Genomic DNA, 11,419 nt, shown 5'->3' on the forward strand with positions numbered 1-11,419 from the left:
CTTGATAAACTTCTCCAATGCGTCCTATGGTGATATGGGCTGCCATGCTCTTTCCCAGACTCCAGGTTGGTGCATTGAAAACACTATCTATGGGCTTCGTGATTGGCGCGAATGTCCTTCCCGGAACGTGAGCTTGAATCTTTTAGCGCTCCTCTTCAGGCAGAGTGGCGTTGAAGGTCCCGGTGAAGCTTGGTAGTCCAATGTTCAGGTACTTAGTGACTTCCTTCAAGTGATATCCAAAAGGTGTGCCTTCATCCGGTTGAGCGTACTTAATCTTCGCGTTCGTCATCCTAAAAGAGTAGAAAAGATGAGGAGTTAGAAAATGAGAAGAGAATAGTGATCTATGGCTTTAACTTAGTGGTCGTGTCCTACAGTCAGCGTGTGCTCTGATACCATCTCTGTAGCGACCCGGCCCGAATGGATCAAGTCTCTGTGCTCCGGTGTCATCCCTGGATCAGTAATGCTGACACCACACAGTACTTCGAAGGAATTATAGCAGAGTGGCAATCACACACTTATTACATCGATGTCTCAAAGAGAACTTATTACAATAAAAATGGCTTAAGGCCATCTAATGTCGATAACAGCGGAAGACTTGGAAGATAAATGGGTCCATCAACTCCAACGGCATCACTGAGTATAGAACCACGACCTAAAACACCTTACTCGTCGTCTGAAAAGTTTGCAACATGAAAGTTGCAGCCCGAAAACGGGTCAGCACATGGAATATGCTGGCAAGGTAACACATAGAGAGTAATGAACATAAATGAACTATACTATATGCATGTATGGCTGGTGGAAAGCTCTATGGTTACAGTTTTGCGTAAAGCCAATTTTTCCCTACTGCAAAGGAATAAATTTATTTAACTATCATGGTAGTTGAACATCGAGAATGGTTGACAGCATTCCGATCCCAATTAAGTGAACAATTAAAACCCAACAATATTAATTAGAAGTAACATGATGAGATTCACATGATATTCAAGTACTAGATACTCAAGTTATCCATAACCGGGGACACGGCTAATCATGATTAGTTTGTTACACTCTGCAGAGGTTTGCGCACTTTTCCCCACAAGACTCGATCGCCTCCGTTTGGTTTCTCGCACTACATGGTGTTTGAGAAGACGGATGACCGAGACATAGTCTTTCAAAAGCACTAGCACGTTACGATCGGGTAGACCGTACCTCCTATTCCCCTACATCTGCTAGTCTACCACTGTAAGAGTTCGCACGACTTAATCAACTATGCCAGAGCCCATATTGGCATGTGGCTGCACACGGAAGTTACTAGCATGAATGATCTTATGATCCCTTTGAGCCTGGGTGGCGGTCCAAAATAAAACAGGCAAGTCCTGATAGAAACCAGGCGCCTCAATCCACCCAGATGTGTGTTTAAGTTGCCACCTTAGATAAACCATTAATTAACAATACTCACATCTGTCATGGATATCACTCACCCAATCCACGTCTACTAGCATAGCATGGCGTAATAAGGAAACATAGAAGTAACTCCCAAAGGTTTCATAATAATACAGGTAATAGGTACTACCTCATCTACTTCCCATCCCACAATTTAATTAGATCCTAATCATGCAAGGTGTGAGGATTGATCTAATGCAATAAAACTGGGTTGTAGAAAAGGTATGATCAAAGTGTTACTTGCCTTGCTGATGATCCGCGAGACCTAGGGATTCGAAGAAACAGGCGACGCAATCTGGGTAATCTATCGCAGACAAACAACAAGCATACAATAAGTACTCATCTAATGCACAGGTAAAACTCGAACAAGAGAACGAACCAGAAAGTCCAACTTAAGAACTCCGGTTGCAAAGAAAGAACGAACCGAACAAAACGACGGAAAACAAACGGCGGAAGAAAACAACTCGGTTCTAGCAAATTGAAACTAGGTCAAATTTTACCGTAGCAAAAACTTGTTTAAGTTGATTAGACGGAACGGCGGTTTCGAAACGAAACTCCAAGCGCTTGAATCACCTGATTCCGATAAACGAGCGAGAAGATAAACTAGAACGAAGATCGGATCTGAGATCGCGATCGCGGAATAAATCCGACGAAAAGAAAAGACGAACGGTTAAACGAACGGACGTTCGTTAACCGGGAATAACTGGTGATCACGTTCGTTAAGACGAACGGTCTGGCGAACGCTCGCTAAACAACTAAACCGAAAGAGAACGAAAAAAAACCGATCTAGGGTTTCGAAAAAAAACCGAAACAAACGAAAGAAAAAGAACCGGAACGGTTTTCTTTAAAAAAACCGAACGAGGGGAGGGGTGGTGCGGCGCGGCTACCTCGGCGAGGGGAGGCGAGGGGCTCCGGCGGGGCTAGGCGGCGGCGCAAGGCGGCGGCGGCGCTAGGCGGCGGCGGCGGCTAGGCGGCGGCGGCAGCTAGGCGGCGGCGGCAGCTAGGAGGCGGCGGCGCTAGGGCGGCGGGGCTGCGGCGGCTTGGAGGCGCGGGGTGGGGGCGGCTGCGGCTTGGGAGGAGAGGGGGGGTGTTGGGGTATATATAGGAGGGGGGATTGCTCGGGGGAGGGGGCAAGGAAAAAGGGGAAGGGGCGGCGGCCTGGAGTCCTGCTAGGACTCGGCCTAGCGGCGGGGCGAGCTGGCGCGCGGGGCGCGAGGCGACGGGGCGGCTGGGCCGGCCGGCTGGGCCCTTGGCCCAGGCGGGCACTGCGCTCTTTTTTTTTAAATAGTTCCATGCGCAGAAAAACAAAGAAAAGAAACTAAACGAGCACCAAAATTTCTAAAGTAAATTTTCCCCGACTCCTAAAAATGAGTCGAACAAAATGAACTTTTCTCCGGGCCTAAAATGCAATTTTTGAAAACACGCATTTTTCCCTATCCAAATAAAATGCAAATAAACTCCGGAAAAATCCAAATTTGATTTATTCATTAAATCTTCATTTTTCCTAAATTTGGGAAAGGTCATATTATTTCCCTCTCTCATATTTTGATATTGGAAAAATAATTGAAGATGAAATAAATAAATCAAATGATCCTCTTTTCAAAATTTGAGAAAACTCAAATATGAAAATAACGAAATCTCCAACTCTCTCCGAGGGTCCTTGAGTTGCGTGAAATTTCTAGGATCAACCAAAATGCAAGAAAATATGATATGCATGATGATCTAATGTATAACATTCCAAATTGAAAATTTGGGATGTTACAGAAATCAAGTTTGAAAACCATAGTGGGCGCCTTCCGGATGTGGCAAGCGCTGAGGATGTCTGCAGCGTAGATGAAGTTCTCAGCAATACATCTACTGGAGATGAAGCCGGTTTGGTCACCATGGACCAGAAGAGGGATAAGGGGTTTTATCCGGTTGGTAATAACCTAAGCAATTGCCTTTGGGGGGCAATTTTGCAGGGAAATAGGGCAAAAGTCATTAGGGGATCTGGCGGAGTCTTTTTTTGGGAGGAGAATCATGTGAGCCCTGTTGAAGTGTTCGACATCCACACGGAGGTTTGCGAAGTCGTCGAAGAAGGGGAGGATCATATGTTTAATGTTGTGCCAAAACTTCTGGTAGAAACCTGGCCCGAGTCCGTCAGGACCAGGACTAGCATTAATATTCATTTGTAGGAAGGCATCTTGGATTTCTTGAGATGAGAAAGGGGAGTCCAAGTGGCGAAGTTGGGGGACATGCGTCGGGTAGAGGTCTTGGAGGGTGAAAAGCCAAGTCGAGGTTTTTGGAGTGCCGAGCAGTTGGTGGAAGAAGTTATGGAGAATGGCAGCTTTGGTGTCATGGGCAGAGAATTCGACCCCATTGTCCTCCAGAACGGCGATGTTGTTTTTGCGGAACCTTTGGGAGGCAGAGACGTGAAAGTATTTTGAGTTTTCGTCCCCATCGATGATGGCCTTTACTTTCCCCCTTTGCTTCCAGAAGAGGACCTTTTGACGGATGGCACGTTGAAGGGAGGTTATGACTACCAGCCTGAGAGAGGACTCGGGTCGGGAGAGGGAGCGTTTTTCTTCAAGCCTGTCAATCCTATCAATGATAAGCTTGCAGTCAATTTCTCGTTGGTGAACAGGCCTTAGAGTTTTAGACCAATTTTTGAGGTCCGCTCTGGTACGTTTAATGGCAGTGGCAAGGGCTAGGTCCGAAGGAGTATGACGTTGGTTAGTGGGCCAAGCGTGAGAAATGATACGCTTGCATGCCGGGTAAAGGGCCCAGAAAGATTCAAAACGGAATACACGGGATCGAGGGATAAGCGAAGAGATGTTGACGACGAGAGGAACATGGTCGGAAGAGAAACGTGTGAGGGAGGACAAAGTTGAGTTTGGGAAGCTGTCTTCCCAAGCAAGGTTAAAGAAGGCTCTGTCAAGGCGTTCTAAAGTTGGGGTTTGGCGATTGTTGGACCAGGTAAAGGTTCTATCTAGAAGCGGTATCTCGATAAGCTGTAGGTCCGAGATGGCTGTGTTAAACATATCAGCCTCAGATGTGTGGAAGTTGCTGTTATTTTTCTCGCAGGCGAAACAGATTAGGTTAAAATCACCGATAAGAAGCCAAGGGGTGGAGTCTGCGGGGGCGATGTCTCTGAGCTCTTGCAGGAAGTCCGCTTTTAACGGTCGTTGGGACGGGGCATAAATGTTAGAGACAGTGAGGCTAACACCTGAAACCGGGAAAGAGAGGTTGAGAGTCGTAGAAAACCTGCCATGAGAGTGGCTTTGGAGTGTCAAAATGTGAGAGTTGGTCACGGAAAAGATACCTCCGGCGGAACCGATAGCAGGAAGGGAGACAACCTGGTCTAGCGTGCGTGGTAGGAATGAGTTTAACTTAGGGACGGGGATGGAGTCTAGTTTTGTTTCTTGCAGAAGTGTAATGGATGGTTTAATTGCTAAGATTTCAGAGAGGATGTCCTTGCACTTATCAGTGTCACCGAGGCCGCGGACATTCCACGAGAGAATAGAAAAAGAAGATTGATTCATAATGCAAACTTTAAATCACCATCAGTCAGAGAGCATAGCAGCAAGGGAATACAAGGGGAAGATGTGGCGCATCTAACTAAAAACCTATGGATGGCCAGGAACAGTCTAAACCTATGACGACTACGACGGAGAAGAGAAAAGGGCGCGGCTACAGGCGCAACGATACAAAAGCACCCCACACCCGGGTGAGCTCTCCTGACTGAAACTACGTAACTGATCATGGCGAAGGGAGGGCACCGGCAGCGCGAACAGCGTCTGCCTCGTCATCGTCGGCGCCACAAACCAGGGCGATCTGGGCGAGCTTCTCGGCCGCGTCATCTGCGTCTGAAGCGTCAGCGTCGGAGTTGCAAATGGAGGAACCCTGGACCGCCACCGCTAGGTCGTCCGAGGCCGCGAGGAGGTCGAAGCGAGCAGCCTTCAGGCGGGAAGCTTTTTGAGCCATCATGGAGTAGAAAGGAGTCTCTCTGTCGGCAATGCGCGCGCTGCGACGCAGCTTGGCCGGGAGACCACCCGCCGAGAGCGCACCACACGCTTGCGTATGACGTTGTCGTGGACGGCGAGGTCGGATATAGCAGCAAATGATGAGGTATTTTCCCTCGAGGGGTTCGCATGAGCAGAGGCTCCCGTCTGAGCGGCAGAGCAGCAAGAGTCGTTGGTCGCCCCTGGAACGGTAGAAGGCGCAAGTAGAGGAGCCACCAGGGCGTGGTCACTTTGCTGGGGCAGAGAAGGCACGTGAGGGTCGAGGTTGCATGCCGTCGTCGCCGCCACAGTTGCATGGAGAGCAGGCTCGGCAGGGACAAGGAGAGCGGGCAGGGCGTCTCCCGGCTGTAGGACGACGATGGAGGGAGCGACATCGACGGAGGCCTTCCCCTTGGCAGCTTCACGGCGGCTCCACAGAGAGTCGGGGCGAGAGAGGGGCGGCCCACGGCCACTGGCCCGCTGGGCAAACTCCTACAGCGTAGCCTCGCGGACGGCGGAGGCGTGGTAGTCGTAGGAGTCTTGGTCGGAGTCCTCGCCCGAGGAGAAGGGGGACGGGTCCTCGGGGCCGATCCCGTGCGCATGGTAGGCGAGCTGCGAGAGGGAGACCGTGATGAGCTCACGGCCGGGCAGTAGGACGACCATGCCCGGCGGCAGCCGCATGCCACGGGTGACCATGACCATGGCACGCACACTGACGAAGTCGCCGGCGCCGACGCAGTACTGGTCGAGGGCGCAAACCGAGCCGAGGTGCGCGAAGAAGTACTTCACGCCGTCCTCATGCCACAGTTCATGAGGGAAGTCGTTGGCCTCAATCTCCATGAGGTCGTCGAAGTTTGCCATGGCGCGATTGTCGGTGTGCTCGACCCACTCGAACGAGAGCGTGTTTCCCTCAAAGTGGATGTCGCCGTGGGCGGTGACGTTCCAACGGATGTCCCGGTTTGGAAAGGACAGCAACGCCGCGCCACGAGAGGAGGAGGAGACCCCGACGGATGGGTTGTTGCGGCGAGCAGCGAGCGCCCGCTTGATGTAAGAGAAGGGGTTGTGCATGGGCGACGTGAGGTGGACAAAGCATAGGTGGTCTACTTCAAGTATGAGACAGGGTGGTGGAGCTAGAAGCGGGAGTTCGGCGGCTGCAGGGGGCAGCATGTAGTCGTGCGTGGGCGCTGGTGAGAGTGGGCGCGAGGCCTGAGACGGAGCGAATGTGGGCGGTCCCCACACTACACCACGCACCAGAATTCCCTACCGACGTCTGTTGGAAGAGAATCACTATTGCCGACCCACAGTCTGGCAGGAAATTTTCTAACGGACCGTGGGTCGGGAAACCTGCATACACCGACCTGTAGTCGGTCGGGAATACTGTAGCATATACCATCTAACGATCGGTCGGGAATTCTGTTATGGCCTATGGAATGTTGGTCGGTAAATCACCCCCACCAACTTTCGGATGCTAAATGGGCATCGCCCGCGAATAGCTAAAAAAAGTAGCGCCAAACCGGCCCAACCCGCGAATTTTCCACCCTCAGAAAAGGATGTTGCCGCCCTTCGTTCCCCACCCACAAAATCCCTAGCTTTCCTGTTGTTCCCCACGCATGCCGCCGCCCCACGCCGGCCAATCCCCATGCCTCCCACCGCCGCCCCATGTCGTCGGGGGCTACCGCCGGTCTATCCCACTGTCGCCCCATGCCGCCCTGCCTCTGCATCACCATCCCACGCCGCCCTTCCTCTGTAGCACCGCCCCACACGATGCCCCGTCCCCACAGCCCCGCCCAATTCCGACATGCCTCTCCACCGTCGGCTCCACACCCTCGGGCTCTCTCTCCGTTTAACCGCCTCTCTCCAACCTCCCTGGCCCAACCCCCCATCTCCATCGTCCAGCTCATGAAGACACACGCAGTGGCGGTGGCGGCGAAGATTTGGATCTGGGCCGCGTGTGGCTGGGCAAGGACATCCCTCTCTGTCTTTGGCTGGGCAAGGGCATCGATGCGGCTGAGGTACAACTCCTTCCTTGCCGCATCAATTTTTTTTGTACAAAGTTTGTTAAGAGATGAACTTGGAGTGAAGGAGTTCGCCGTGGTTTTTGGGTCGAAGACTCTGTTATTTGCCCCGTCAGTACTCTGTTGGTAGACACTGCTTATGTAGATTCAATTTTTATTACAGTACCGAGTTATGTTAGATGGAAATAGATTTATGTTAGATTTATTTTTTATTACAATACTGAGTTATGTTGGCATCCTACAGCTTCTTTGTCAAAAATTGTGAAAATAACTAGGTTCTCTTGAAAAGAAGCTTCTTTGCAGCACCAATGGATGTGTTTCTAGTGTCTGTGTTGCTCCAGCTGATCACATTTATTGGCTGAGTTCATGAGAATGGCGCGTAAGCATACTGCCATCCAACTGCCCAAATACTTGCTTAACTTTTTCTTACTGAAATCTTCACCATGTCAAATTTCCTTCAATGCCAAGTTCAAATATTGTGAGGAAACATTTATGGTATAATAATCACTGCTGCTATTGAAACGATGCATTTCACCTGACTAAACAGCGGCAAGATGTCATCCATGAGGTGGGGTAATATAACTGGTGGCTCAAACTTACTTTTATAACTAAGGGCCAAACAATGGATTGAAATAGAATGTAGCACACGACTCGCTGTTCTCTTTGTACATGTGACCTGACTTTTATCTCTCATTTTTTCTACAGGTAGAACAGAGGACAGATGCTGGTAACGCTGAGCTGACAAAGAGAAGTAGCAGAATATTTGCTATGCCACTGTAGTGCATAAGGTGTGTGGAGTGTCCAGTGTTTATTTTTCTTTTAGTATATTGTTTCTTGATGTAGTACCTCATAAGTCTTGTGTACCATCCTCTAATGTTTTGTACAGCAGTAGATGATTGAGTACCTCATTAGTCAGTAGATGGTCTATGGTCATGGTTGATTGCTTGCTTCATTGATTGAAGATTCATATTTTGATCCATGCTGCCCCTAATGTGTTTGAGGACTAAGATTCATATTAAGTGTCATTTTATAATGCTATGACTAATGGTAACTAAAGGTGATTGCTCATCATCTCTGCTAATTTTCCCTAAGTTTTCAATTTTCTAGTTTATATGGGCTATAATTTTACTTTATCGGTATTCAGTTTTATTAAGTCTTTTAATTTGTCTAGCACTTCGGTTTATTTTTATTAAATTTTTTAGTTTCTTTGATCTAGCTATTCTCTTTCATTTTCTCTTTGCCGAGCTTCTCCTTTTGAGTTTCTTAGTCATATATCTCACTCCCATTCATAGCTACAGTGAGTTGTTCTTTTTCCCATAGGCAGCGTGCTGATGTTGCTTCATTACTTCTCCATAGAGCATGGGGAGCTTTTATCGTTCTTGGATTTCATAAAATAGAAGAGATGACAGAAATGGGGTGGGAGGTATGTGGAAACAGAGCTTCTTACTTGTGGCAGTAGACGACTAGGCAGTTCATGCAGGTCAGCCCTCAACACCTGACTCCCATGATCGGTGTCTTCCTCTTCTCCACTCATCTATAGAAGTGAGCCCAACAAATACTATTTTTGGCTGAGGCTAGAATCTTGCACTGGAGCATAAAACGTTTAGTTGTTAAACATGTTTCTGTAACAAGTGAGCTATCCATCCTGACCATGTAGGAGTAACACATTAACTGATGGGTGGTGCTTTCAGGCTCTGGAAACATTACTTGATGTCTCTGTACTCTGGTATGGGATGGTGCACTTTTAATGATGAAAAGAATGGCACGCACTCCAAATATATTCCTAGAAAGTGGATTAACTGAAGAAGAATCTACTACAGGTATTAAACAGAGTCCACACCGGGTGTTAGCTTTGCACAGTTACAATTTGTGCTCGTGTTTTTCAGTGTGAATCACCTGTATTGATATTCTTGCTGAAATTTCAGTTAATCTTAATTGACTCCTGCATACATTAACAGCTACCAAGTTCATTAATAAATATGTAGTTCTACAAACAGCCTGGGATTAATAAATATGTTGACCTGATTTTTTAGCTGCAGAAGTTGTTGCCAAAAAGTCTAATGGCAAAGTAAAATGGAACCTATTTAGCTTTGTTGTTCATTTTTATGTCCTAGTGCAACTTGAGAGAACAAGCAATATTAAGTGACCTTGCTATTTACTTCTGACTGGCATACATGACTACATGTAGTTACCAAAACAATCTTCAGTTTTCCTATTATTTTTGTGATACAAAAGGAATACATGTATACTTCGTAATGTTCCCTTGTTAAATCATATCGTAACATCATGTTCTATTATTTCCCAGAAGTAAGATCTGGTTACAATCAATCTGAAAGGCAAAATGAATTCTGTGTGTGGGGAACAACATAGCAGGTGAATCTTATCTGAACAGGGACGTCTTCCTCATCCCGCCACTTAGGTAATTTCTGTCACTTAGCTAGAACTGTTTGCTTACATTCATCTATTGATTGAAGAAATTAGAACGTACCGCTAAAATGATTAATATGTCTGGATTCACTTTGATAAATATATGGTAGCGACAATGTCCAAAGGTCCATGCAAAATATTCACTCAACAATAGCCTTTTTATTTTTTTGGTGGGGGAGACAAGAACTAATAAAATCATTTTTAGTGATAATGTCCGACTTATGTAATTTTCAGCAAGCGAAAGAGAAGTACAGTTACCCACTTTTAGATTTTATGCTTCAGCCTTATAGCATTGCTGTAGTATATGAATATCAGATTTGCATGCTTGTATTAATTATATGAAAACTTTAGAGATGAACAGAACGATGCTACTCTCAAATCATATAGCAAAAACTACATGTGTAGTTTCCCATAGAGTAATAATTGTCATATATACAACTAGGTTTAGATCATCCAATAGAGTTAGGGTCAGGTTCAAGCTGTGTTACATAGCAACTTGTAAGAAATGCAAAACCTTCATCTTAGGACGCATTTTGTTAATACGTGCTTTGATGGACTGAACAGGATCACTTGCGTATCTCTGAACTGAGAATACAATCGAGTTTCTAATCCTACTAACATATAACATACATGGTTTCCCTGGGAGGTAATAGTTTTGCATTCACGCCTGTACAAGTAGGGTGGGCATTACAGATGACCTGAATTGTGCAAATTTACGACCTTAAGTAGCAACTAGTAGATGCTTAATGATTGATTGCCAGCTCGCTTTCTTCTGTAGTGAGTTTAGCTAAATTATTGTGCTGATGTATTTCGTTGTGCAGACTGAGCTGATGCTTTGTTTTGTTTCTGCCATTGACTATGAATGCATGAATTTACTGAATGATTGTTTACCCTTTGTAGGAAAGACATAAAAGACCAGGAAGGAACTATGGAGATAGTTTGCGTCAACTAGATAGTTTGTGTAAGGTGCAAAATAATGCACCGTTTGGCTATCATTTTGTAAGCCTTTATGTTGTATTGTCAACTGGATATTTTGTACAAAATCAATGACATGCATCTATTATTGTATCTTGATTGATATTTTGTTGGATGTTATTGTAATGAGATATTTTATGTGACTTTATTGACATTCTGTCAGTAAGGCAAACGTGGGAGGGTAATTATTGTTTTGGTTGGCTAAAGAAAATGCTGACAATCCGTTGGTCGGCAAAATGTAATGTCGTCTGATTGTTGGTCGGCAAAGAACCATGCACTACTAACAGATTGTTGGTCGGCAAAGAAACACCATCAGGCCGTTGGTCGGGAAAGGTTTACCATCAGACCATCTGTCAGGAAAGGTCCATGACAGTGCCGTTGGAAAGTCGGTCGGCAATGCTTGAAATAGCCGTCGGCTTGTCGGTCGGCAAACATATGTCGGTCGGGAAAGGGCTTTCCCGTCTGGACTTTCTCCAGCAGACAGGGTCAGTCGGCAATAGTCATTCCCGACCGACTGTCTGTTGGTGGAAGCTGTTTTCCCAACCAACTTGTTTGTTAGGGATGCAGTGTTGTGGTGTAGTGCCGGTTGGAGGCAGGAGC

The 11,419-nt window shown here is 46.8% G+C and overlaps 1 long non-coding RNA gene across 2 annotated transcripts; it reads left to right on the top strand.

Annotated features, from left to right (window-relative positions):
* Positions 1-7,036: 7,036 nt before the first annotated feature.
* Positions 7,037-11,110, top strand: LOC125513143 (uncharacterized). 2 transcript variants are annotated; one of them, XR_007285702.2, is made up of 6 exons: positions 7,037-7,414; positions 8,123-8,205; positions 8,774-8,897; positions 9,109-9,237; positions 9,723-9,836; positions 10,745-11,110. It is a non-coding gene; the product is annotated as an uncharacterized LOC125513143 (long non-coding RNA). The 2 variants fall into 2 exon arrangements; XR_015609145.1 differs by having other exon boundaries at positions 8,774-9,237.
* The last annotated feature ends 309 nt before the right edge of the window (positions 11,111-11,419 follow it).

The sequence above is a fragment of the Triticum urartu genome, chromosome 6A (genome assembly GCF_056163025.1).
Source record: "Triticum urartu cultivar PI428250 chromosome 6A, HENAU_Tu73, whole genome shotgun sequence".
NCBI classification, from domain to species: domain Eukaryota; kingdom Viridiplantae; phylum Streptophyta; class Magnoliopsida; order Poales; family Poaceae; genus Triticum; species Triticum urartu.